Here is a 6,715-nt window from a genome sequence, read left to right on the forward strand (position 1 = left end):
TCATCCCCAGTTTGCAGATGAGGTCACTGAGGCACAGAGAAGTTCAGTGACTTGCCCAAGGCAAGCCAGCAGACAAGAGGCAGAGCTGGCATTAGAACCCAGGTCCTGACTCCTAGGCCTGTGCTCTATCCCCTAGGCCACACCGCTTCAAGCTGATTGGGGTGAGGCCAAAAGACAAAGGGGAAAACCATTTCTGACTTTTGAAATATCAGAGCAGACAAGAGCTCAACAGGCATTAAGAAGCAGCCTGGCTCAGTGGAAAGATCCCGGGCTTGGGAGTCAGAGGTCGTGAGTTCTAACCCCGGCTCCGCCACTTATCGGCTGTGTGACTTTGGGCAAGTCACTTCACTTCTCTGGGCCTCAGTTACCTCATCTGTAAAATGGGGATTAACTGTGAGCCCCATGTGGGGCAACCTGATTACCCTGTATCTACCCCAGTGCTTAGAAAAGTGGGGTAGTAAGCACTTAACAAATATCATCATCATCATCTTTCCCAAGCCTGTGTATCAAGGGATCATTTGCCTCTTCTCTCTTCCCTCTGCCCAAACAGCTCCATGGTCCTCTATTTATCACTGGCCTTCGTTACTGGTGTGTTGCTGACTCTTCTAACAGTTGCCATCATCTATCTTATCAGGAGGAGGATGAGGAAATGTAAGTAGCTCCCAAAAGAGTTGTGTAGGTGCCCTGTTTCCTCCTCAAACCAGAGAGTCTGTTGGGGGTGGGGAGAGTGATGGTAGTGATGTGTGTGTATGGGCGGGGGGGGCGGGGGGAGTGGTGTACGTATCCACCTCCCAAAGATAATTCTCATTTACTAATGATGGTATTTGTTAAGCACTTACTATGGGTCAAACCCTGTTCTAAGTGCTGAGGTAGATTACAAGTTAAGCAGGTCGAATACAGTCCCTGTCCCACATGGGGCTCCCAGTCTTAATCCTCATTTTACAGATGAGGTAACAGGCACAGAGATGTGAAGTGACTGCCCAGGGTCACACAACAGACCAGTGGCGGAGCTGGGATTAGAACCCAGGTCCTTCTGACCCCCAGGCCCGTGCTCTATCCACTAGGAAATGCTGCTTCCCAGGGTCATTCCACAGACCTCAGACTTGAAACCCTCCGCTTAGCCTGGAGTCATTTCCACATTTGGGATCCCTTTTCCCCGCAGAATGAAGGGAATCCCCTCCCATTCCCCCACTACCCCCAGGCTCTCCCTGTGACATATCCTTCTGCCTTTGTGATGGCTACAGACCACCCAGACTCCAAAAGAGTGGCTGCCCAGGCCTTGGATCTTCTCCCACCTGCTTCTCCCAAGGTAAGGACCGTTCTCCTCTCTCTGACATTCCTTTGATACTTTCAGGCCACTTCCAAATCACTCCGTAGATTTCACCAAACACTCAAATCTGCATCCCACTAGCCAGCTCTGGGGAGCTTTGGGTAATGGCCAGCAGTTCCTTCTCTTGCTCCATTTTGCTCAGAGGGAACAGAAACTGAATATTCATTCATTCAGTCATATTTATTATTATTAATAATAATAATAATAATGGCATTTATTAAGCGCTTACTATGTGCAAAGCACTGTTCTAAGTGCTGGGGAGGTTACAAGGTGATCAGGTTGCCCCACAGGGGGCTCACAGTCTTCATCCCCATTTTACAGATGAGGGAACTGAGGCCCAGAGAAGTTAAGTGACTTGCCCAAAGTCACACAGCTGACATTTGGCAGAGCCGGGATTTGAACCCATGACCTCTGACTCCAAAGCCCGGGCTCTTCTCCACTGAGCCACGCTGCTTCTCTATTGAAAGCTTACTGTATGCAGAGCACTAGAGAAGCAGTGTGGCTCAACGGAAAGAGCCGGGCTTGGGAGTCAGAGGTCATGGGTTCTAATCCCGGCTCCGCCACTTATCAGCTGTATGACTTTGGGCAAGTCACTTCACTTCTCTGTGCCTCAGTTCCCTCATCTGTCAAATGGGGATGAAGACTGTGAGCCCCACTCGGGACAACCTGATTACCTTATAACTCCCCCAGTGTTTAGAACAGTGCTTGGCACATAGCGCTTAACAAATACTATTATTATTATTATTATTACTACTAAGTACTTGGGAAGTACAAGTCGGCAACATATAGAGATGGTCCCTACCCAACAATGGGCTTACAGTCTAAAAGGGGGAGGCAGACAACAAAAAATGTAGACAGGTGTCAAAGCCGTCAGAATAAATAGAATTAAAGGTATATGCACATCCTTAAAAAAATAAATACAGTAGTAAATATGTACAAGTAAAATGGAGTAATAAATCTGTACAAATGTATACAAGTGCTAGGGGTAGGGGAAGGAGGTATGGCGGGGGGGCGATGGGGAGGAGGAGAGGAAAAAGGGGGCTCTGTCTGGGAAGGCCTCCTGGAGGAGGTGAGCTCTCAGTAGGGCTTCGAAGGGAGGAAGAGAGCTAGTTTGGTGAATGTGTGGAGGGAGGGCAGTCCAGGCCAGAGGAAGGATGTGGGCCGGGGGTCGACAGTGGAACAGGCGAGAACAAGGCACAGTGAGGAGGTTAGCGGCAGAGGAGTGGAGGGTGCAGGCTGGGCTGAAGAAGGAGAGAAGGGAGGTGAGGTAGGAGGGGGCAAGGTGATGGAGAGCTTTGAAGCCAATAGTGAGGAGTTTTTGTGTCATGTGAAGGTTGGTGGGCAACCACTGGTGATTTTTGTGGAGGGCAGTGATGTGCCCAGAGCGTTTCTGTACAAAGATAATCCAGGCAGCAGAGTGAAGTATAGACTGAAGCAGGGAGAGACAGAAGGATGGGAGATCAGAGAGGAGGCCGATGCAGTAATCTAGTCGGGATAGGATGAGAGATTGAATCAACAAGGTAGAGGTTTGGATGGAGATGAAAGTGCGGATCTTGGCGATGTTGTAGAGGTGAGACCGGCAGGTTTTGGCGATGGATTGGATGTGTGGGGTGAATGAGAGAGCGGAGTCGAGGATGACACCAAGTTTGCAGGCTTGTGAGATGGGAATGATGGTAGTGCCGTCTACAATGATGGGAAAGTCCGGGAGAGGACAGGGTTTGGGAGGGAAGATAAGGAGCTCAGTCTTGGACATATTGAGTTTTAGATGGCGGGCAGACATCCAGATGGAGATGTCCTGAAGTCAAGAGGAGATGCGAGCCTGGAGGGAGAGAGACGGAGCAGGAGCGGAGATGCAGAGTTGGGTGTCATCAGTGTAGAAATGCTAGTTGAAGCCATGGGAGTGAATGAGTTCACCATGGGAGTGAGTATAGATAGAGAACTGACCCTTGAGGAACCCTTACAGTAAGGGGATGGGAGGGGGAGGAAGAGCCCGCGAAGGAGACTGAGAATGAACGGCCAGAGAGATAAGAGGAGAACCAGGAGGGGATGTAATCTGTGAAGCCAAGTTTGGATAGCGTGTTGAGGAGAAGGGGGTGGTCCACAGTGTCGAAAGCAGCTGAGAGGTCGAGGAGGATTAGGATAGAGTAGAATCCATTGGATTTGGCAAGAAGGAGGTCATTGGTGACCTGTGAGAGGGCAGTTTCGGTGGAGTGTAGGGAACAAAAGCCAGATTGGAGGGGGTCTAGGAGAGAGTTGGAGTTGAATTCGAGGCAGCGAGTGTAGACAACTCGTTCTAGGAGTTTGGAAAGGAAGGGTAGGAGGGAGACAGGGCAATAATTAGAAAGGGCAGTGGGGTCAAGAGAGAGTTTTTTTAGGATGGGGAGATGTGGGCATATTTGAAGGCAGAGGGGAAGGAACCAGTGTAGAGTGAGTGGTTGAAGACAGAAGTTAAAAAGAATATCTTCCCTGGCTCTCATCGGTCACCCCAACTCCCCAAACCAGAACTCTACTTTTGGGTCGGCTCTTGCTCCTCGCCCTGCTTTCCAGAAGGTTTTTTTTGAGTGGTGGGAGCAGACTCCAGAGCTGAAATGGAAATCACCTTGTGCTGCAACTTCCCGTTCTGTCTCTCCTCAGCTTTCTCCCAGCCCTGACGATGCCCCGACCTATTCCACTGTAACACCCAGATTCCCTCTGGGAGAAAGCCAGCCCCACAATTCTAAAGATCTGGACTCTGTGGTGTACACAGAAGTTGGAGCAAGATCCTGACCCCACATTCCCTTGGGAGAGAAGAAGCACCATCCCAGCCACCTCCAGCCTTATCCCACCGGCAACCTATGTCTTCCCTGGCCCAGATTTCTGGTCCCTTCGCTATGAAGAGGTGTGTAGGGGACCCTGCTGCTTGCCCCCCATAAGCCTGATGGCTCCTTCATTCATTCATTCAATCATTTTTATTAAGCACTTACTGTGTACTGTACTAAGCGCTTGGGAAAGAACAATACAACAATAAATAGTGACCATCCCTGCCCACAATGAGCTTGAAGTCTAGAGAGGGGGAGATATATATCAATACAAATAAATAAAATTACAGCTATACACATAAGTGCTATGGGGCTGGCGGGGAGAGAAAAGGGAGCAAGTCAAGGTGAGGCAGGAGGGCGTGGGAGAAGAATAAAAGTGGGGCTTAGTCTGGCAAGGCTTCTTGAAGGAGATGTGCCTTCGATAAGGTTTTGAAAGTGGGGAAGAGTAATTGTCTATCGGATTTGAGGAGGGAGGACGTTTCAGGCCAGAGGCAGGATGTGGGCCAGGGGTCATCGGCGAGACAGGCGAGATCGAGGCATGGTGAGAAGGTTAGCACTAGAGAAGTGAAATGTGTGGGCTGAGTTGTGGAAGGAGAGAAGCGAGGTGAGATAGGAGGAGGCAAGGTGATGGAATGCTTTAAAGCCAATGGTGAAGAGTTTTTGTTTGATATGGAGGTGGCTAGGCAACCGCTGGATATTTTTGAGGAGAAGGGTGACATGTCCTGAATGTTTTTGTAGAAAGACGATCTGGGCAGTGGACTGAAGTGTGGACTTCATAAGCTGTCAGTGAAAGTGACTGGACAGGTGGTCCTGAACCCAGGGAATGGAGGGCTGAGAGGCTGTCAGTGGCCTTTCAATAAAGAAACCTTTGTCCAACTTGTCTCTGCCTTAGTTTCCAACTATCAAATCAATTGACCAAAGGAAATTACTGAGCACTCAGTTTGTGCAGAGCACTGAACGAAGTGCTTCACATATACCTGACCCCTGATCGCCATCTGGTAGGGTCGTGAGCCCAGCACTCTTTTCCCGAGGAACCAAAGGGGATTAGCCATCCTGGCCAAAGCTGCTGCTGGCTTGAAAGGAGAACCAGAAGCCAACCTGGGAAGGAGGTAGAGGGGGAAGGGCATAGAGGGGCAGGGGGAGGAGAGAGAGAGAAAGAAAAGGAGAACAAACTGGAGATTGAGAGGGGAGAGAAGTTTGGATCGTCTTGCTCCACCATCACTCAGCAGGTGGGGAGATGAAGCTGTCTCAGGGAAATCAGGTTTGGAGCACCTCTAAAGAGCCTGCCTCTTGCCCCCTGCCCCCTTCAGTCTCTGACCATTGACTTCTCCAGAGGGCTCCAAATTCCTCCTACTTTCCCCCATTGTCGCCATAATTCCTCGGTCCAATCAATTTATGGTATTTATTTGCAGTTACTGTGTTAAGAGCACTATACTAAGCACTTGGGAGAGTGTTTGGTGTCCCCAGAAATCCTTTAGCCAAACCCCTTGCAGTCCTGGCCTCTCACCACCCTCCTCCCCAACCCAACCCCTGGCCTTTTCACTCAAATGCCATCCTCATTCCTGCCCAACCCTTAACTGAGACAGTCAGCTAAGGAAAGGAGTCACTAAAGAGGCAAGCCCTCCTTTTTTATGGTAATTGTTACATGCTTACTATGTGCCAGGCACTCTACTAAGCGCTGGGGTAGGTACAAGTTAATCAGGTTGGACACAGTCCCCGTCCCACGTGGGGTTCACGGTCTTAATCCCCATTTTACAGGTGAGGTAACTGAGACACAGAGAAGTGAAGTGACTTCCCAAAGACAAACGGTGGAGCGGGGATTAGAACCCAGATCCTTCTGACTCCTACGCCCATGCTCTATCCACTAAACCACATTGCTTCCTTTTGCATTAGGTAGCCCAGCTGGCCCCTTGATGTCAGCAGAGAATTGGAAAGAGCCCTCTGTTAAATAATTGAAGAGCTTGGAGAGACTAGGGGCAGAGGGATTATAGCTGGGTGTGGGAGGGCTGTTGGGAGAGTCAGTCGTTTTTGTTGAGCGCTTATTGTGTGCAGAGCACTGTATTAAGCTCTTTGGAGACTACGATATAACAATATAACAGATACATTGCCTGCCCTCAGCGAGCTTATGGTCTAGAGGAGGAGGCAGACATTAATATAAATAAATTACAGATATGTATATGAGTGCCGTGAGGCTGGGTGGGGGATGCAGAAATTCACTGAGGCCCCTGTCCAGGCCCTTGCCATCTTGGGGGAGTAGAGAGGCAGCGTAGCCTAGTGGAAAGAGCTCAGGCTGGGAATCAGAGGACCTGGGTTCTAATGGCGACTCCACCACTTGTCTGCTGCGTGAGTTGGGTAAAGTCATTTGACTTCTCTGTGCCTCGGTTACCTCATCTGCAAGATGAGGATTCAATAACTGTTCTCCCTTCTGTTGAGGCTGCGAGTCCAATGTGGGACCTGATTATCTTGTATCTACCCCAGTGCTTAGTACAGTGCTTGGCACATAGTAAGAGTTTAACAAAGACCATAATTGTTCTAATTTGCAGTATGGTTCAGACTCCAACAGATAGGGAGAAAAGGTATATCTTAG

General features: G+C 49.5%; 1 long non-coding RNA gene across 1 annotated transcript; it reads left to right on the forward strand.

Annotated features, from left to right (window-relative positions):
• The first annotated feature begins 576 nt into the window (after positions 1-576).
• LOC119930398 lies at positions 577-4,014 on the forward strand. Its single transcript, XR_005451827.1, has 3 exons — positions 577-651; positions 1,245-1,309; positions 3,965-4,014. It is a non-coding gene; the product is annotated as an uncharacterized LOC119930398 (long non-coding RNA).
• The last annotated feature ends 2,701 nt before the right edge of the window (positions 4,015-6,715 follow it).

This window comes from Tachyglossus aculeatus, chromosome 7 (assembly GCF_015852505.1).
Source record: "Tachyglossus aculeatus isolate mTacAcu1 chromosome 7, mTacAcu1.pri, whole genome shotgun sequence".
NCBI classification, from domain to species: domain Eukaryota; kingdom Metazoa; phylum Chordata; class Mammalia; order Monotremata; family Tachyglossidae; genus Tachyglossus; species Tachyglossus aculeatus.